We start from the raw sequence: 22,481 nt of genomic DNA, 5'->3' as shown, positions 1-22,481 counted from the left end.
GAATAAAAATTGTAAAATTCAAGATATGTGGGAAGTCTTCAAGCAAGTAAAAATCAACTTGCCTCTCTTGGATGCTATAAAGCAAATCCCTCCATATGCAAAATTTCTTAATGATTTGTGCACTCAAAAGCGCACTTCCAAAAATCATTTGCCAAAGAAGGTAAGATTAACTAAAAATGTGAGTGCAATCATTCAACACAATGCTCCTCCAAAGTATAAGGATCTGGGCGCCCCAACAATCTCGAGTGTCATTGGCGATAACAAGATAGAAAGGACCCTCCTTGACTTAGGAGCTAGTGTAAATTTGATTCCATATTCAGTTTACTTACAACTTGGGTTGGGAGATCTAAAGCCAACCTCCTTGGTCTTGTAGCTTGCCGACAGATCGGTCAAGCACCCACGGGGCATTCTTGAAGATGTCATAATCAAAGTGGACAAATTCTATTTCCGGGTAGACTTTGTGGTTCTTGACACGGAACCGGTCCATGATCCAAAGAAGCATATTCCCGTGATCCTCGGTAAGCCATTCTTAGCTACAGCTAACGCTTCAATTAATTGCAAAACCGGGGTGATGGATATCGCCTTTGGAAATATGAAAGTCAAACTCCACATTTTCCATGCAACTCAACATCCTTCTGAAGAGGATGATTGTTTCTTTATTGATATGGTAGATGAAGTGGTTGAAGAATCTCTCCCCTTCATTCTAAGCAAAGATCCTTTGGAAACTTGCATGTCTCATTTTGATTTCTCGAACTTTGATATTGACCAAGCCATCCAAGAAGTGAATTCGTTGCTCGACATTGGTGCTATCATAGACTTTCCTCCCTGAAAGGTACCAAGAGAACCACTTCCTCAACTTTCCACTACTCCTCCGATTCCTTCCTTGAAATCTCCACCACAACTTGAGTTAAAGCCGTTCCCGGCCCACCTCAAGTATGTGTTTCTTGGTGCAAGTCAAACTCTTCCAGTCATCATTGCATTGGACCTTTTAAAGCACCAAGAAAATAACCTTTTAGAGGTGCTACAAGAACACAAAGAAGCTATTGGCTGGGCAGTGGCTGATTTGAAAGAAATCGACCCTTCTATTTGCATGCATCGCATTTATATGGAGGACGACGCTAAACCTTCTAGAGAGGTGCAGTGCCGGTTGAATCCCAATATGAAAGAAATGGTCATGAGAGAAGTGATTAAGTGACTAGATACGGGAATCATCTACCCCATCTCTAATAGCAAGTGGGTGAACCCTACTCAAGTTGTTCCTAAGAAATCTGGTCTCACCGTTGTTAAAATTTCAGCGGGCGAGCTCGTGCCACAACGCACCACCACCGGGTGGCGTGTATGCATTGACTACCGGAAGCTAAATTCTATCACTGGGAAGGATCATTTCCCACTCCCATTCATTGATCAAATCCTAGAGAGGCTAGCCGGCCAAAGTTACTATTGTTTCCTTGATGGTTATTCCGGCTATAACTAAGTGGCAATTGATCCTCAAGATCAAGGGAGACCATATTCATATGTCCCTTTGGAAAATTTTCCTATAGGCACATGCCCTTTGGGCTATGCAATGCACCGGCAACTTTCCAAAGGTGCATGATGTCCATATTCTCCGATATGGTTGAAAAGTTTTTGGAAGTGTTCATGGATGATTTTTCCATCTTTGGTTCTTCCTTTGACTCATGTCTCCAAAATCTATCCCTTGTGCTTCAAAGATGCAAGGAGACAAATTTGATTCTGAGTTGGGAGAAAAGCCATTTTATGGTCCAAGAAGGCATTGTCTTGGGACATGTCATTTCAAAGAGGGGAATTGAGGTCGACAAAGCTAAAGTCGAATTGATCTCTAACCTTCCTCCTCCCAATTCTGTTCGTCAAATCCGCTCCTTCCTTGGACATGCCGGTTTATATCACTGCTTCATCAAAGATTTCAGTAAAATCTCTTGGCCCTTGTGTAATCTTCTTGCCAAGGATGTTCCATTCAATCTCGATGAAGCCTATTTAGAAGCTTTCAAGAAACTTTGCACTCTTCTATCATCTACTCCAATCATGAAATAGCCTAACTGGTCTCTTCCATTTGAGATCATGTGTGACGCATCCGATTATGCATTGGGTGCGGTTTTGGGTCAGCGTGTGGACAAACTTCCGCATGCTATCTATTATGCTAGTAAGACTCTCTCTGATGCCCAGTTAAATTATACCACTACTAAAAAAGAATTGCTAGCTGTGGTGTATGCCTTGGATAAATTTTGTTCTTATCTTCTTGGATCCAAGGTCATTGTCTTCTCAGACCATGCCACTCTAAGGCATTTACTCGCTAAAAAAGAGACCAAACCCCATTTAATTCGATGGATACTCTTACTCCAAGAGTTTGAGATCGAGATTCGGGACAAAAAAGGGACAGACAATGTTGTTACCGACCATATCTCTCGCTTACTCTTTGAGAAATCGTCTGAATTTGCTGCAGTTCGTGATTTCTTCCCAGATGAGTAATTATTTCAGATTTCTCACACAAATCTTCCATGGTTCGTGGACATTATAAACTACCTTGTGATAGGTTCCGTCCAATTGGTCCAAACAAGAAAAAGACCGGTTCTTCTCCCAAGTCAAGCATTTCTTTTGGGAAGATCCGGAACTATTCAAGTATTGCCCGGATCAAATCATCCGGTGATGCATTCCCGAATCTGAATTCACATGTGTCCTAAATTTCTACCACACTCTTGCTTGTGGGGGTCACTTCAGTGCCAAGAAGACCGCTAACAAAGTCCTTCAAAGCTGATTTTATTAGCCTCTTTATTTCGGGATACTTACAACTTCTGTAAATCTTGTGAGCGTTGTCAAAAGCTCGGATCCATGTCTAGAAGAGATATGATGCCCCTCGCTCCCATCTTAATCATAAAAATTTTTGATGTATGGGGCATTGACTTCATGGGACCGTTTCCATCCTCTTATGGCTATGAATACATTCTCATAGTGGTGGATTACGTGTCTAAATGGGTTGAGGCTAAAGCTACCAAAACCAACGATCATAAAGTTATGGTCAAGTTTGTTCAATCAAACATCTTCAGTTGGTTTGGTATGCCTAGGGCCATCATCAGTGACGGAGGATCTCATTTTTGAAATCGCTACCTCAAATCCGTCCTTTCTAAATACTCTGTCATTCATAAGGTTGCCATACCTTACCACCCTCAAACAAGTGGTCAAGTGGAAGTATCTAATCAGGAAATTAAGCATATTTTGGAAAAATGGTTCGACCGAACCGCAAAGATTGGTCATTGAGACTAAATGATGCGCTTTGGGCTTACCGGATAGTGTATAAGAAGCCCATTGGCATATCGCCATATCGACTTGTCTTTGGCAAAGCTTGTCATCTCCCAGTTGAATTAGAGCACCGTGCTTATTGGGCCATAAAAAGGCTTAACTTTGATCTTAAACAAGCCAGCTCTACTCACAAATTGCAACTCAATGAACTTGAGGAGATTCGAAATGATGCGTATGAAAGCGCCAAAATCTATAAGGTAAAGACTAAAGCATTTTATGACAAGCACATTGTAAATAAGTCTTTTGCCCCTGGACAAAAGGTTTGGCTTTTCAATTCTAGGTTGAGACTCTTTCCTAGTAAACTCCGTTCACGGTGGGATGGTTCATATGTCATCACCACCGTCTTTCCTCATGGTGCAATCGAACTCCAAGATCCTACCGATGGATCTCTCTCTAAGGTTAATGGCCAACAGCTTAAGCCTTATGTTGATGGCATAGTCCCAATTTGTAAAGTAGAGAAAGTCCTATTGACGGACCTAATTTACAAGGACTAATGTGAAATCTTGGTTCATCTAGCTATTGACGTTAAATTTAGCACTCATGGGAAGCAATTCTTCAAATTTCCAAGCTTCCCTATTCCAAATTGCCTTGACCAAGAATTTTTCAAAAAATAGCTAAGTATAACCAAAATGTGACCCCTTCTAAGATTGTCTCGAAATGTATTCTAAAAGTCACATTCGGTCTGCTTAGTCATTTTAAGGTCTAGGTACCATTTTTGGAATTTTTTAAGGTCATTCCGGCAATTTTCTCAACTAATCTGAGCATCACGGGACATCCGGGCCTCTAAAATATCGTTCTTACAATTGAACTCCGAACCCCATTTCAAAAGTTCTACAAGGTGTCTTGGGCCCGTCGGAGCTTAAATTTCAAAATTAGGAATTTTTCAATCCCATTCCTACCCCCGTAGGCCAAAGATAGCTGAAAGAAGGAGTCTGCCCCTGAGATGGGCGGGCGCCTGCCCAGAACCCGCGGGCACCCGCCTAGACGGGCAGTACAAAAGTTGGCTGCCGGGCGCCCGCCCAGATCGCGCAGGTGCCCGCCTATTTGGGCAGTCCGCCCCTCCTGCCTGGCTACCGCAGGCGCCCACCGCTCCCGTCAGCATGTTTAAAGGGCACCTAAAGCCCATTTTTACATTCTCACCATCTATCTCTCCCTCTCTCATTCTAGCCTCTCTCTCTCTCTTCCCTCTAAACTTTATCTCTCAGCTCAATCGCTTCCTCTCCCCTTTCCATCATCCTTCTATCCATCCTTCATTCTCTCACCATCTCCATCATTCCCTCATCACCAAGTTCAAGGGGCTTCTGGGTTCATCCATTGTTGGTAAGTTCTTTACTCTTTTTTCTCTAAATTTTTTATCAATGGAGGATGGGATTGCATATTTGGAGGATTGGTGATTGTTTGGAGGTTGTAGATTGTCATTTGCAAGGTAAAAATTTTGGGTTTTTCTATCTCTAACCCACTTTTGTCTCTCTTTCTAATTTTGTGCACGCCAGGTGTTCGTAAAAATTCCTAAGCCAACTTCTTCACTATAATGGCGCCCAAAACTTCTTCCAAGTCAGCTCGTTCTTCCGAGGGACCTTCCGGGGAGGCCCCCACGCCAAATTGGGCGGATTAGCCTATCGAAATCGAGGCCAAATTTGACATCCAAGATGGCTTCGAAAACAATCCAAAAATGGCGTAGGCAGTCCGAGAATTGACGGAGCGTGGCCTTGCATCTCTTTTCAAGCCACACGCTAGTGGTTACTATCCGCGTATGGTCTGCCTATTTTACGCGAACATGTTCCATTCATGTGACAACCTGGACATCATTAAGACGACTATTGATGGTATCACTTTTAAGTTCAAACTTTGGGACCTTGCCATGGCTTTGCTCTGCCCATTGGCATCTCCGGTGGATGAAATGGGCCTACCTCTATATGTTGATCCTCTAGCTGGGCTGACATTGTCTGACATTATGGAAGAAATTTGCCACAACCAGTATACTGGCAATCGAACAACTAGCACCAATAAGTCATTTCTCCCATGTCGGCTCTGGTTCGTGGACTCGGTCCTGGCCAAAAATGTCCTTCCTGTGCCAAAGCATTCTGAGCGTAAGGTGGATTTTTGAGCACCCTTTATGTTGCTGAGAAGGAACAGTGGTTTTGCGTCCCACAGCTTGTCTAGGACCAAATTTTCAAGGTCTACAATGACCTATTTGTGATGCAGACGAGCAATGCCATCACCTATGTGTTTCCTTTTCCTTACTTGATCACCCGGTTACTCAAGAACAAGGGGTTCAAAGCGCCCTATAATGAGGAGAAGCTGACAGATATGTTTCATTTTGACCTTGGGGTTTGGAAGTCAAGCACAATTTAACTTAAGACTTCCCGTCAAGCTCGAATAGGTGATATATTGGATTGGGGAGCTCCGGCTGCGCCTGTTGCCCCTACGCCTGTCGCTCCTGCGCCGGTTGCTCCCGTACCTATTGTGCCGCCGCTGCCTGCTATGACCCATACCAATTATGTCTCTCTCAACGCTCATCTTGATGCGCTTTACCTGCGAGTCGGGTACATCGAGTGCATTCTTACGGACTTTAGTACAGCGACTCTAGAGGGACAGTAGAGGTTAGAGGCCATATTGCAGGCTCTGATTGACCGCGCCCAAGGCAGCGCCGGTGATTCATCTTCCACTCCAATGATGGAGTGATTTTATGCTTTCACTTTCTATTTTACTTTTTAGTAGTACTATTTGGATTTCTTTTGGGTCGTGTTTGGCATATCTTTTACTTTATATCGGGCTATTTTTGGCATGCTTTTCAGTTCTTATTTTGCACTGCTAGCTGTAAATCTTTTGCTATTTCGCAAGGATATATGGTTTTTAGGTAATATAAATTGCAGTTGTTTAGTTTTATTATTGTCTAGATCTTATAATGCTTATTGTGTATAGATGTGTTTTGACAGCTTTTCAAGATCAAGTTTGGGGGCATGCTCTTGGAATTCGCAAGGTGGCTTATTTTTGCACCGCCACTGAATTTCCTCCTCCACTTGGTACTATTGTTCTTGTTACCCTATCTATTTTTCATTAATCATTCTTTGTCTTCTCACATTGAGGATAATGTGACATTCAAGATTGGGGGTACATTATTGCATTTTTTTTGTAGTACATTTTTGCTCGCATGATCTAACTTGATCCATGTAAGTTAATAAAACCATTTTTTTGGGGAAGCAATAATTCTGTAATTCGGAACTTGTTGGAGATTGAAGCATATGTTTAATACTTTGTGTATAGAGGCAAATGATAGTTTTGAAAATAAAGAAAAATATGAAATGATCATGTTAATTTATATCAGTTTGTATAAATGTTTCAATTAGATTTTCGTCGGATTTCATACTCTTTTATGCTTCACACTGCACAGATGCACACTGAAAACTTAATTGTGAGATATGCAACCTAATTAACCTTGACCCTGACTCAGTTGATTTGAATTGATGAACCTAATGAATGGATATCTTTGGCATGAACTAAAAAAAAAAAAAAAAGAAGTTGAATAATGAAAATGACTAGTTTAAGTTCGTAGCCTTGACACGAGTTATTAAGCCCTTGGAGTGTCTTTACACTTAGCACCCTAAAGCCATCCGATTTGGGAGTTGTTGGCCTAACGCTTGCTACATGGGTTGGTTAGAAAGCTTAAGGGACTTAGGCATTGCACCGTCATTCACGGTAAATAAATAAATAAATATGGTTCGTTGGAGTTCGTAGCCTTGCTAACTCGAGTTATTAAGTCCTAGGAGTGTCTTTACACTTAGCACCCTAAAGCCATCTGGTTTAGGAGTTACTGGCCTAATGCCTGCTACATGGGTTGGTTAGAAAGCTTAAGGGACTTCGGCATTGCACGACCATAATATGTATTATCTATAAAAAAAAAAAAAAAAAAAAAAAAAAAAAAAAAAAAAAAGAACACATAAAATATGTGTATTCATGCCTTAGTGACTTCATTTAAAAGGAAATTTAATGATTTGAAGACTTGTGTTTTGGAATTGGAAAAGGAGGTAAAAGCCACATATTGGGAATCCGGTTCACTTTCATTAAAGTTAGAGTTGATTTCTATTAAAGAGATGACAATTGAAGTATTTAAATAGACTATGATGATGATGCATGAGAGTTGAAATTTATTTAGCCATTTTGTATATTAAGGCTTCATATATGCAAGGTAGTCTACTTAATGATCCCATCTCCATCATTTTGTCTGTTCCAAGTTATATTTGAGCTATGTAGGTATTTTCTTGCACCATGGTCACTGCATGTTGATAGCACTTCAGATGTTGTAATTTTGTTAAGAGTTTCATTTTTGGTTTTGCTATGGGACTAGCAAAATGTAACTTTGAGGGTGTGATAAGCGCCGAATATTGCATATTCAAGTGCCCTTATTTGCATTAGTTAAGTCCATTAATTGATTATACTACATATTTTAGTTTTATTTGCATACTTTTGTCTATTTTCAGATTGGTTCCCCAAAGAGAGTTAAAAGTGACACTTTGATGAGTTTTTGAAGATCAAAGTACGCCGTTGCCGAGAACCTTCATTTTGGCCAAGCCAGTGACTCAACAAACTTATAGTTATCCCTACAAAGTGCTAAGGAAGGTGGCTGCACCAGAGGACCGAGCAAAGATGGGCTGTTGAAGCAGATTGGTGCAAAAGCCTGAAGCTGGGCAGGCGCCCGCCCAGATCCTGCAAGCGCCCGCCCGTATGTCCAGTAAGAAGACTCGCCAGTGTGCGCCGCCCCGCCACTTGACAAGCAGCGGGCGCCTGCCGATTTGCAGACAAAGGTGCGTGGGCTACATTGTTTCATCCAATGTTATCCCCTTGACCCATTGTGTGGCTTTGCACTTCCCTAGGGGTTTTGGACCACGAAAATAGAGTGGTTAGAGGGCTATAGTGGAGGAAAAAAGGCTGGGGATTAATGTGTTATGGGATCTGACATTTTTTTGCAAGTTTTAGAGAAAGAAAGGAGTGTTCTTGAGAGTTTTGGATTGGAGCTTGCCTTAGGTGCAAAAATGGAGGGTGAGACCACTTTTTCTCCTTCCTCCCTTGCATCCATGGTGAACTAACTCCCTTTCTAGGGAGGTGATGAAGCCCTACTTTGTAAGCATGCCTTAGTTTTGGGTTTAATTTAGGGGAATGATGTATATTTATGGCTATTTCACAATCTAGAGCATTCATTTTGATGTAATGAATTCTAATCTCTATAAATGATTATGTTGAATCTATTATCTTATCTTAGATCATATGTTCTCATGATTGTGTGGCTTGTATTTTCATAGTGACGATAGAAATGAGATTGTGGAATAGTTTTAATGGTATGTTGTTGGAAAACCTTGATAGTCCATGGCTTAGGTCCTTCCTTTGATGGTCTATGCTTGATTTCTATCTTCATGTGCTTTCATCATTTGATTAGGGGCTTGATAATCTTTAGCTTAGTAAGCATGTCTAAGGCTACCCCCTAGTTTAGGTAGTTCAAGCCTGTGAAACTTTGATAGGTTATTCTTGCCTTTGATTTAATGAACTTCTTGAAGATAATGTAGCAACCATGTGTTGCTACATATCATGACCACTATATATATTGTTTTCCCATGTAAATCATATTCAAGCATGTTTATATGGCAGAATGTTTTCCCTAGTCATCTCTTTATTATTTTCATCTCTTTAATTCCTTGGAATTATTGTCTTATGCAATTTTAATTCCTAATTCTAGTGACAAACCCAATCAAAACTCTATACCCCTTTTATCAAACTAAAAGTGAATTTAAAAACCTTAGTTGTCATAAACTAGCAATCCCAGTGGTTCGACTTACCCGACCAATAGCCCTATTTTACAATTATTCGTGCTATTAGAAAGGGTTAATTATTATTGATAGTCGACGAGACCGATCAGCCACAAGCTATGAAGTGAGCCATCTTCGAATAACAATCAACAACTATAAAAACTGAATATGCCCCTCGTTGAGTACATGGAAATCCTAAGACAAATCCTCCCAAGGAGAATTTGGTGTAGGTAAAGGGATATAAAGACTAGTGTTTTGAGACCGGCCTTTAGCAAATTGACAGATTGGACACCACCGTACATGGCTGCCAACATCCCTCTTGAGTTATAGCCAATATTATCACTTTTCAACCAAGGCTATGGTCTTATCTCGGCCAATATGTCCACCTATACTGCCACCATGTAATTCATGAATAATCTGCTCACGAAGGGAACTCATCGGAATACAAAGCTGATTGCCACAAAAAAGAAATCCCTCATATATGTGCATACTCTCAGTAACCTGTCTAGTCTGACGCTTAGCCCGGAATTCCTTGAAGTCATCATCTTCCTCATACAACTCCTTCACATAGTTAAAACCCACAACTTTAGCTTGCAAAATCACCAAGAATATTACTCTTCAGCTAAGTGCATCAACGACTCTGTTTTACTGGACTGATTTATGCATTAATGAGAAGGTAAATCACTGAAGAAAAGAAACCCATCTGGCATGCATCTTATTAATATTATTCTAACTCTTGATAAACTTTAAAGCCTGATGATTAGTGTAAATAACGAACTCTTTCTGCACTAGATAATGTTCCCAAACCTTTAATGCATGTACCACTGAATGGAACTCAAGCTCATAAGTGATAAGTGCTCAAATGTGACGCATTTTAGCACCTAAGCTAGGGTATTTTAGTCCATCCATCTATCTTACTTTCATGTCTTAGATACTTATTTGTGTTTTTGCCTATTTCAGGTCAATAAAGTTCAAACAGGCTAATAAGAGTCATTTAGATCAATTTTGGAGTTAAGGAGCAAAGTTGGAAAGAAGCCAAGAAAATTGCACCAGAGGAGCTTCGATCGATTGAAGGGAATCCTGATCGATCGAAGGGAATCCTGATTGATCGAAGATGTCTATAGTCGATCGAAATGAGGCAGTGCCAGCTTAGTTAAGTAGATAAGGCCTAGAAGATATTTTTGATGCCACATCAGCTTCGATTGATCAAAGTTAAGTGTTTGATCGATCGAAGATCTTCGATCGACCGAAATGCCTGCTGGTAGTGACCTTAAGGATTCCATCCAAGGATAATCTAGAGGTTTTGATGATAACAAGCCATTAATGGTGTTTAAGGACTAATGTTTATATTGAGTGTTATAGATTATTCACATTCAAAGGATGACCTCAATGAAGCACGAAAGATCATTCCAAGTATTTCATTATTCAAGATCACATCAAGGAAAGCAATGGATACAAAGAAGCCATGAAGTTGCAAAGAACCAAATGTAAAGTCCATCCAAAGATAGCTTAGATTATAACAAGTAAGAAAGCAACTCAAAGAAAGGAAGAAAGCATGTCTACCTAAAAGCCTACATGATCATGGACAAAGCATGAAAAAGAGGTATATAGGATGGTGAGTGTTTAGGATTCAATGTCAAAGTATTTATGAATCCATTTGAAGCTCATCTCTATAGGACCATGCATATCATATCATCATTCATATGCTCCTATATCCATTAGCAACAGACTATGCACTTCATTCATATACAATTGACATATGTAGTCTTTGCTAAAAAGTGAGTTAGTTCAAGCTTGCATAAGTTTTGAAAGAAATCATCATTTGTGCTAGAAATGCTAAAACTATGCACACCAATCATATAATTCATATTGGTCAACAATTAAGGTATGAGAAGCCTTCATTACCATGAGTTGGTAACGGACATTAGGACCCCAGAATGCGCGTTATGAAAAACTGTGTTTTTGGCTAAGTGTGAAAAATGGATTTTTAAAATAATGATTATTTTAAAATAATTTTTCCCTGTAATAACTCTTTATACTTAAACTAGCCTAAACTGATTTTATCAGAATTTTTAACCAAGTCTACATTGTTCTACATAAGGATTTAATTTTACTAAAATTGTCAGAAATCTACATCTTGATTTAGTTGGATTTCAATTTTCTAGTATTTTTTATTGAATCCAAATGTGGGGTACTTCCTTATTTACATAGTAAACTTAAAGTAAAGACATTTACTTAAATATTTTCAATAGAAATAAGGTATGTGTAGCTGTCTTATGCACAGACTGTTTCATATGTTAACTTAGAACAATTTCTGAAGCATCAGTTCTATTTCGGTCTACCGAAATACAAGACCAACTCAATTTGGTCTACCAAACCAAGGAAATGAAATGTTACTCTCGGAGTTTCAGATAACCGATTCTCACAGAATGCTTTAGAACAAAGAGGAAGGACTTTCAGTCGACCAAAACTTATGAAAGTTTTCTTCGGTCTACCAAAACAAAGATGATGGCCAATCTTGAACCATTTCGGATGACTGAAACACATAGGTGTTCTATTTTAGTCGACCGAACCTGCCCAGATTCGAATCTGAACGGCTATTTTGCCTTGAACCGCATGCACAACAGCTATATTTTTGAATTGGCTTATCAAAACTCTATAAATAGAGCTAGGGACTTTGAGATTTAGTGTTGCTACCATTGAGAAACATTATATAGCATCCAAAGAGCTTTTATTCTTCATTTTATATCATACACTCTCATCCCATATCATTAGAAGAGTATTGAGCTTCATTGTATTCATATATATACTCTAGAGTGAGCTAAACTTTGTACATCTAATCTGTGATAGATTATTGTGAGCTTTGATTTGCATATCAATCTTTAAGAGATATATTTGTATGTAACAAATCTGATCTTCATTTGTAAGGGCTGGTGTAGCCCAAGAAAGAAGAAGCAAGCTAGCTTCAATTTGTAAGGATTGGTGTGACCCAAAGGAAGACTATGAGAGGTTGTCTCTTAGCAAAGTGAAGCAAGAAGTTGCTTTATGTACAGGTTTTCTCTCCACCCGTAAGGAAGTGCCTTAGTAGATTGGGAAGTCTCAAGAAGAGTCTTGAGCCGAGGAGTAGGAGTTTTCGAACCTCACTAAAATCGCCGTGTGAATGTTTGCAATCTCTCTTCCCTTATCTCCTTTATATTTATGCTATTAATTGTTCATGTTTATATCTTGATAATTGCATAATTGTTATAAGGGTTTAGTAGAATTTGTAAAGCTGAAAATTGGCCATTGTTTGCCAAAGACTCTATTCACCCTCCCCCCCCCCCCCCCCCCTCTAGAGTCTATACTTGGGCAACAATTGGTATCAGAGCCTAACTTTAATTAAAAGGACTTAATCGTCTTAGAGTACGATCATGGCCAACAATGGCATTTTCACACACCTAGAAGGGCAATGTATTAATAGACCTCCAATTTTTGATAGAACCAACTATAGCTATTGGAAAAGTATAATGACAGACTTTCTTCAATCTATAGACTATAAAATTTGGCTTGCCATAGTTAATGGACCATTCACTCCCATAAAAGAAGTAAAAAAGACAATGGTTCCTAAAGAAGAGAAAGAATTGAATACAAATGACCATAGATTAATTCAATGCAACGCTAAAACCATAAATAATCTTTATTGTGCATTAAACAAAAATTAGTTCAATAGAATTACAAATTGTAAAACGGTAAAAGAAATTTGGGACTCACTTGAGATACTCCATGGTAGTACTTATAATGTTGAGGAATCAAATTTATGCATACTTATAAATGAAAATGAATCTTGTAGCATGAATGACAATGGTTCAAATAATGAGATGAATTTTAGCTCTACTAACATTACTAATCATGTGGATGATATTTCTAGAATTTACTTATCTTCCTATAGTAAAGAAAATGAAGCAATTCAAAGGAAGAATGAAACACTCCAAGTTTCTAGCAAAAAAACAAATGACATCAAAGATATGGTTGATCATTATAAAGATATCACTCTTTGTCTCATGGCCGACAAAGATGAGGTAAACTCTAACCATGATTCATTTGATCTAGATATTTCATATGATAAATTAGTTGATGCACATAATGAACTACATGATTCTTTTAAAGATCTATATAAGATGTTAGAGAAAGAAATTTCTAAGAATGCCATTCTTAAGAAAGAAAACATTTCTCTTTCAATTGAGCTCTCAAGAGTCAAAAATGGAAATGAGTTTTTCAAAAATAAAGAGAAGTGTGTATCATCTAAGGAGTCACCATCAATTGATATTGTCCCTAAAAATGATTCTTTAAATAAAATCATTGATGATCAAAATGACACTTTAGCTAAATTCACAAAAGGAAAGGAAAACCTAGTACTATGCTTGGTGAGCAAAAAGTTATCTCTTTAAAAAATGAGATAGGATATGAACCTAATATCAAAGATGCATGTTTAATGAAAAAGAGAAAGTGCTCAAATGATTCCTTTATTAAAAGTTCTTTTCATTATTCTAAATACAATTACTGTAGAAAGTTGGGACACAAAATTTACAATTGTCCATTTAGAAAGAAGAAAATGATTAAGAAGATTTGGGTTCCAAAAAGAACTTTTGTGTCATTGCTTAACACTTATGGACCCAAGAAAATTTGGGTACCAAATGAAGATTTCCTCAGTTTATCTTGTAGGGATGCTTGAAGGAATCTTCATCATCTAAAGAGAAATGGCTTCTTGACAATGGTTGTTCTACATGTGGTGTAAGAAATGTTCCAAGTTCTTCACTCTCAAAGCAAAGGAGCACTACAATTGGGAACAACTACAAAAGCATGGTAATTGCTATACTTCATATGAACTTTTCATTGCTTGACTCTTTTGGTATGTTAGAATCATGTATGATCAATAAATTGTTGCTAAATTAAATCAAATCCTTAAGCTTTTGGTCATCACATATGAGGAGTCCTTAAATGTATTACACTAGAGAAATTGAAGACTATGATAATATGCTATTGATTATGGAATTTTATCTTCATTCTACAAGTACTCATTGTTTATGCAAACTATTTTTAATGCATGCTTTATTGATTTAAAATAATTTTATCCATGCATTACAATTTTGAAATTGCATTTAGCATACTACACTTAGAATTAGACAAAATTGATTTGAAAAGTGAAGTTCTCAAGAGAAACACCACTTTCCAACAAGCTAACACTCTTCAGAAATGAAAATTTAATTTTGGAAAGAAAAGTTCTTATTCCAAATTGTTGAATTCTTAAAGATTTCTAAAAAGGGCACTTTATTCATTTTTGTCCACCTAGAAAGAATCTCATTGCTATCTCTTGAATTTGATCATATAATGCACATGGAACTACATTGTGATCCATATATGAAATTATGCCTTCCACCCAATTATTACTCATTTCATATTGGTTCATTGGGTTGTATGTAGCCATAAGCATATATATTGATTGAAATGACAAATGCACTAGCATGTTAGACACAATTAAAATTCTAATCTTGTTTAAAGCATGTTAATTAAAGAGAGTACCGCATTTGTGCCTTGTATTGAATTGGTTTCCAAATGGAACCTTATCATTGTGTGCTAACTCACAAGGACCCTAAGAAAATAGGGTACCAAAGACCGCCACTTGAGTATGCTTTGTAGATTCAAAATCCATTTCACTCAAGAACAAGTGGATTCACAAATATGGAGGGCTAAAGCACATAGAGAGAAATCAAGCCATGAATAAGATGAGGGATGCACTACAATGAGATATTGATTGCTTCGATAAATATCCCTTTCCTCATCACAAATGTATTTTTATTTGATGGGCTAAAATGTGACTTAATTGTGCTATGTGATAAAGACTATAGTATTTTTATATCTAGTCATGGCATAATTAATATGGTTAGTGATATTGACATGAATGCTACTTATTGTTAACAATGTCTATCCTATAGTAGCTTGTCTTAGATTATGTGACTTAAACATGCTAGCATGCAACTACTGTTAATCAAGACTAAAATTGTGAAAGATACTTGGAATTGCATGCCATCAAATAAAGTCACCCAAAGAGGATAAAAGCTACTTAATTTGAATTTGTTTTAAAGTAGCTATATCTAGAAAGTCATTCATCTGCCTGTGTGATTTTCAATGCTTCATTTACATTCTCTTGGCATCCCTAGCATATAAAATGAAATCATTTGAACTAGAAGATGATTAGGATCAAATCTGGAAAAAGATACTGTAATAGGTCCTAAATTTACTGGTTTTACATTCCTACACAAACTGGTCGACCGAAGCTAAAACCGGACGACCGAAATAGCTATTTCGGCAGACCGAAACTCCAATCCCGCCGACCGAAATAAGTAAATCAAAATTGCTTTAGGAATATAAACTGGCTGACCGATGGAGTCATTTCGGTCGACCGATGTGTGTGCAGCACCAATTCATATAGGGCTTTTAAAATCTACATCATAATATGCATTGTGGATCACTATTGATAATTAAGGTAGAATATGTTCCCAAGAGTTCAATAAAGAAATACCTTCAATATATGTTTTTGAGCACATGTGACTTTGAATTAAAGTAATAAGAATGCTACATGTTTTTGCATGAAATGATTTTTATCAAATGCATGACTTATTGACTTCAAATCTAAAAGATCTTTTGAAGAAAACTCACCCAGACTTGAAATGCAAAAAATTTGAACAACATGTTTAAAATTATCGATTGCCTTTTGCATTTATAAAACAAACTTTTAGAGCTTATCTTGAAAGGCACAAGTGATTTTCTCATGAGTAATGGTTTTTGACAAAGTTTATATGTATCTCTCTTATTATGTTCAAAACCATTGATGACATTGTGTTGATTGCACTTACATGGATAGTATTATCTTTAAATCAACATTTATATTCTATATAAAGAAGTTTACCACTAACATGTAAAATGAATTAAAATTAACATGATGAGTAAACTTGAATTCTTCTTAGGAGTGAAACTCCTCAAGTGTTATGAAAATTAAATTTCATATATCTATTTGACACTTTAGTCTTGGGATTATAATATTCAAAAAACACTATGTTCTAGCCTAGATGACTAATGGGATATCACAAGTGCTAATTTATTTGATGTATCCATTTTTAGCTCTCTAGAACTTCATATGATATATCTTGATCACTTCTTAAAAAAAATATGTCTAAAAGAGATATTAAGCTCACCCACATGAAAAGTCATATAGTCAATCTCACCACATCTCTTAAAGAATATATTTTGGTATCAAGATCTTAATCTCTACATTATTGTTTTTTGCAATCTAGAACCTCATGAGATACTTTGACATCACATGTTGAGAAATATGAACAAGAGAAATATTGAGCTCATCCACATGTATAATCATGTAGCCAATTATTTCTAATCATAAAATGTCAAAGAAAATGTGCTTTTGCACAGTTGGAAATCTATTGCATATGACTAAGTGTAATGCCACCACTTGCATATATGCCTTGTGTGTCTCTTGCCTTGTAAGATTTTGATCATTCAACCATATGCTTATAAAAAGAAGATCTTTGGCATCAATGACTCATTCCATATATCATTGTTTTATTCCATTATCTAGCATATCCACAATACTTGATATATGATAATGGAAGCGTACTCATAGGAGGATATTATTGATAATCTCTTATGAATGAATATTGCATAACTTGTTATGCTTAATTGACTTATTTTGAAAATTGCCAAGCATGCTACAAAATGACTTGTTCGTCATTTTATTCACACTTATGAGTTTTCATGATTTTGATTAATTTTCCCTCATCCTTGAAAATATCAAATGGGAAAAATATATTAAGATTGAAGCACTTAAATTCCTATATTTACCTTCCAAGGTTTTTGCCTTTTGGTTTATTCTAGTCCATGCTTCATTTTTATTTTTGTTATGTTTTACTATGTATACTTTTGTATACTTTTGCCTACTTGAGTTTATTCTTCATTTTTTGGTTTATGTCTTATGTATACTTTTGTATATGTCATGAACCTTAATAATCTATTGAACTCATGCTGTCAATGAAATTGGTATCTTATGATTTAATTGCTTATATGTTACACTCCAAAGCATATTATAGTCGTTACCACTATATTACCAATTCTTGATGCCATCACTTCACTATGCTTAATGATAAATGCTAAATGAAGTTGCCTAGGCCTCCCACCTTTTTGAGATGACAAAGGGGGAGAAATATGTCTGATGTGATTCATGCTTGATGTTATATATGTATATATCATTATCTCATTATACTTACATGTCAAATGAATGATATATATTTTTTAATGGAAGCATGTTAACAGGGGGAGATTTATAGAAATCTCTTACAGCTTAAAATGATCTTGTACGTATATAAATGTCTAAAATTCATGAAGACTATACAAGCATGCTATTTTATAACATTATGTTCAATGTATACACTTTGATAGGGGGAGCATTTCTCAAATGCTACTCCACTTGCTTATAAACACATCAATGTTTTGTCATCATCAAAAAAGGGGAGATTGTTGACCGTAAGGATTCCATCTAAGGACAATCTAGAGGTTTTGATGATAACAAACCATTAATGGTGTTTAAGGACTAATGTTTACATTGAGTGTTATAGATTATTCACATTCAAAGGATGACCTCAATGAAGCACGAAAGATCATTCCAAGTATTCCATTATTCAAGATCACATCAAGGAAAGCAATGGATACAAAAAAGACATGAAGCTGCAAAGAACCAAATGTAAAGCCCATCCAAAGATAGCTTGGACTATAACAAGTAAGAAAGCAACTCAAAGAAAGGAAGAAAGCATGTCTACCTAAAAGCCTACACAATCATGGACAAAGCGTAAAGAAAGGGGTAAATAGGATGGTGAGTGTTTAGGATTCAATGTCAAAGTATTTATGAATCCATTTGAAGCTTATCTCTATAGGACCATGCATATCATATCATCATTCATATGCTCCTATATCCATTAGCAACAGACTATCCACTTCATTCATATACAATTGACATATGTAGTCTTTGCTAAAAAGTGAGTTAGTTCAAGCTTGCATAAGCTTTGAAAGAACTCATCATTTGTGCTAGAAATGCTAAGACCATGCACATCAATCATATAATTTATATTGGTCAACAATTAAGGTATGAGAAACCTTCATTACCATGAGTTGGTAATGGACATTAGGACTCCAAAATGAGCGTCCTGAAAAACTGTGTTTTTGGCTAAGTGTGAAACATAAATTTTTGAAATAATGATTATTTCAAAATAATTTTTCCCGGTAATAACTCTTTATACTTAAACTAGCCTAAGCTGATTTTATCAGAATTTTTGACCAAGTCGACATTGGTCTATATAAGGATTCAATTTTACCAAAACCATCGAAAATCCAAATTTGTACTAAAACTGAATTTCTACATTTTGATTTAGTTGGATTTCAATTTTTTAGTATTTTTTATTGAATACATATGGGGGGTAATTCCTTATTTACATTGTAAACTTAAAGTAAATGGACATATAATAAATGTTTTCAATGGAAATAAGGTATGTGCAGCTGTCCTGTGCACAAACTGTTTCATCTGTTAACTTAGAACAATTTCTGAAGCATTAGTTCTATTTCGGTCTACCGAAATACAAGACCAACTCAGTTTGGTCTACTGAACCAAGGAAATCAAATGTTACTATCCTGTGCACAGACTGTTTCATTTGTTAACTTAGAACAATTTCTGAAGCATCAGTTCTATTTTGGTCTACCGAAATACAAGACCAACTCAGTTCGGTCTACCGAACCAAGGAAATCAAATGTTACTCTAGGAGTTTCAGACGACCGATTCTCACAGAATGCTTTAGAACAAAGGAGGAAGGACTTTCGGTTGACCGAAACTTATAAAAGTTTTCTTCGGTCTACTGAAACAAGGATGATGGCCAATCTTGAACCATTTTGGACGACCGAAACACATAGGTGTTCTATTTTGGTCGACTGAACCTGCCCAAATTCGAATCTGAAAGGCTATTTTGCCTTGAACTACATGCACAACTGTGGAGGGAAAAAAATCACACCAATGGCAAAACAACACGTGGCGACAAAAGGCAGCCCGCAAAAAGGCTAAAAGCCCATAATAAGACGTAAGCCCAGCGAAGGAAGGCCAGCAAAATAAATAGGCCCAATTCTGACAGGGCCCAAACTCCATAACGCCCACAATAATGTCAAACGCACTATCTGTAGGCATAAATTACCCACATTTGGGAATACAAGCCAAGAAACGGCTCCATGTAAATTCCTAAGCTAAAACACACTTTTAAATAGAGCCTGAAAAAAAGATAAGAGGCATGAGACTCTGAATACAATCACTATCTCGAAAACTTGTTTGTTCCTTTCTTGATTTTCTTTGTGTGCTTTCCATAATCGATCCCTCTAGGTGTTCGAGTGTAAAAACTTGCACCCACACTTTGGCGCTGTATATGGGAACTTCAATACAAAAATTTTATTCCCTATCCCTTGCATACAGCATCACTCCAAAATGGCAACAGAGCCAGACACTGTCCAACCGCAACAGCAAGAGACCATGCAGAAGATACGCGAAGAGATGCAGGCACAACTGGACATTCTGCGAGAAGCAAATGAAGCCAGTGCTGAGCAAATCAATATGCTAAGGCAGGCTCAAGAAGCCAGCGTGGCACAAATCAGCACTCTACGCAGAGAAAACGAAAGACTCCAAGACAACGCTCGGCTGAACGAACAGCCGAACGACCCCCGGCCCGAACATCAGAACGAAGATCCCCCCATGGAGCCAAGCGATGATAATCTACCCCTCCAACAGAAGGCTCCAAGCCAACTGCCCAACGAATTGCTGGAGGACATCCACGATGCCGCAAATCAATCGTACACCTTAGGGAACTCTAATATTGGGGGGCCTCGAATCACCAAAGCCCATCCATCAGATGACGCAGACTCAGGTAGAAAAGAAGTGTGGACCCTAGCAGGTGGTTAGCTGCCTTCGAGAAGTGACTTTATCACCAGGCTCCAGAAAGAAATGGACGAACGAATCAAAGGACTGAAGACCCAAATGCCCGAAGATATGGCGAGAGAATTTACTGCATCAATAGTAAAAACCCCTTTCACCGATAAGATAGAGCGGGTTGTGAGACCCAAGAAATTCACGATGCCCAAGTTTATCAAATTCAATGGGACTAGAGATCCCCTCCAGCACCTCAACCACTATACTCAGGAAATGACACTAAAGGCTCACAATGATCTATTCAAATGCAAAATATTTCCATCCAGCCTGACGGGGGTGACCCTAGAGTGGTTCAAGAATCGCCTATGCAAATCGATCCCAAACTTCAAATCACTATGTATTGTGTTCTTAGCCCAGTATTATGGAAATAAAAAATAGAAGAAAACCATTGCTAGTCTCTTTCTAATTCGGCAGATGAAGGGGGAAGGCCTGTAGACCTTCCTTACCCGATTCAACATGGAGTCTTCGGGCATACCAAATTGTAATCAAGACACAGCCATAGAAGCATTCAAGATAGCCATGGTGCAAGGCTCACATTTTCATTCTTCTCTAATGAAGAAGACCCCAACTAACATGTCAGAGCTGAATTCACGGGCGCAAAACTACATTAGACTTGAAGAAAATGAAGAAACTTGGTAGTAGAGAGCGACATTGGTCACAGTAGAGAATCGACCGAAGGAGCGATCGAGCACCCCGCGGGCCCATCGGGAACCCCCGACTATTGAGGGGCGAGCCCCTGAAAAGAAATCCCGAACAACCGAAAAGGTCACACTGCTCAAGGTAGCACTGGCCCAACTGTACCAAGAGACCAAGGCAAGAAACATCTTCGAGATCCCACCACCAATTAGACAACCACTGGAGCAAAGAGACCAGAATAAACACTGCGCGTTCCACAGTGACTTCGGCCACCTGACCAATGATTGTAAGAGCTTGAGAAGACAGGTAGAAGCGTTAATAGCCAAGGGCGAGTTAACCGAATACTTGATTGCCCCGGGACAGCAAAAGCAGCAAGATCAAGCCCGAGCAATTCCAAAGGCCAGGGTAAAAATCCATCCTGTCCGGGTAATTAACACAATTCATGGCCGACCGGAAGAAGACGAGCAATCGGGAAATTCCTATAGGATCTAGCTCAAACAAGCCCATAAGCTACGGAGGATTGGGGAAATCAATACCATCGACTGCAAACCCAATCCAGCACAGGTTTCTTTTCATAAAGGGGATCTCAGAAGGGTGCAACACCCGCACGAAGGCCCATTAGTAGTTAGTCTACTAGTGGCCAACTACCTGGTCAGGCGAGTACTGATTGATCCCAGTAGTAGTGCTAATATCATGACCAAGTGGACGTTCGATCAGTTAAAATTGGCTGCAGACCAGATTCGTCCCACTAAAAGTCCTTTGGTAGGATTCTATGGAAGAAGAGTGGAGCCCACAGGTGTGATCACGCTATCAGTGACTACTACCAAAAGATCTCTGAAAGAGAACTTCGTGATTGTGGATATTCACCCCACCTACAATTTGCTAATGGGTCGAGGATGGATCCACCGCATGGAAGGAGTCCCATCAACCCTGCACCAAGTCAAGAGATGCATAAGCCCGAATGGCCAAGAGGTCATCGATATCTAGGAAGACCAGGTAACAGCAAAGGAGTGCTATCACACGATGGTTTACCCTTCCGAAAAGGACAAGAAATTGCTGAAATAACAATTACCTAGCTCTTCCCCTCCAAAAGAGAAGGAGGAACAGGAAGAAGGGCATCTTACTGTAGAACCCCTAGAAGCCATACAGATAGTCGTAGGGGATGAGCGCAAGCTGACCTACATAGGGACTCTTCAGTTAGTTCAGGAGAAGAAGGAACTGATAGAAATCCTAAGGAAGAACGCAAACATCTTCGCTTGGAATCACTGGGACATGCCCGGAATTGACCCACGAATGGCCTGCCACAGCCTGAACGTGGACCCCAACCACTATTCGGTGAAACAAAAGCAAAGAAGGTTTGCCCTCGAAAGGAACAAAATCATTGCTGAAGAAGTCAATCGACTTCTAGAAGCAGGGTTCATCAGAGAAGTCCGGTACCCTCAATGGTTATCAAACGTGGTAGTTGTCCAAAAAAAGAATGGTAAATGGCGAGTATGCATTGACTTCACCAACATTAAAAAGCATGTCCAAAAGATAGCTTCCCACTCCCCAAGATCGATCAGATGGTAGACGCCACGACCGGATATAAAAAATTGACTTTCCTTGATGCTTACTCGGGCTACAACCAAATCCCGATGAACCCTTCGAACGAAGAAAAAACTTTTTTCATC

This window comes from Cornus florida, unplaced genomic scaffold, assembly GCF_030987335.1.
Source record: "Cornus florida cultivar Cherokee Brave unplaced genomic scaffold, ASM3098733v1 CherokeeBrave_3.0.0_Hap2_Chr02, whole genome shotgun sequence".
Classification (NCBI taxonomy): Eukaryota; Viridiplantae; Streptophyta; class Magnoliopsida; order Cornales; family Cornaceae; genus Cornus; species Cornus florida.
Note: the sequence above shows the minus strand (reverse complement) of the source record.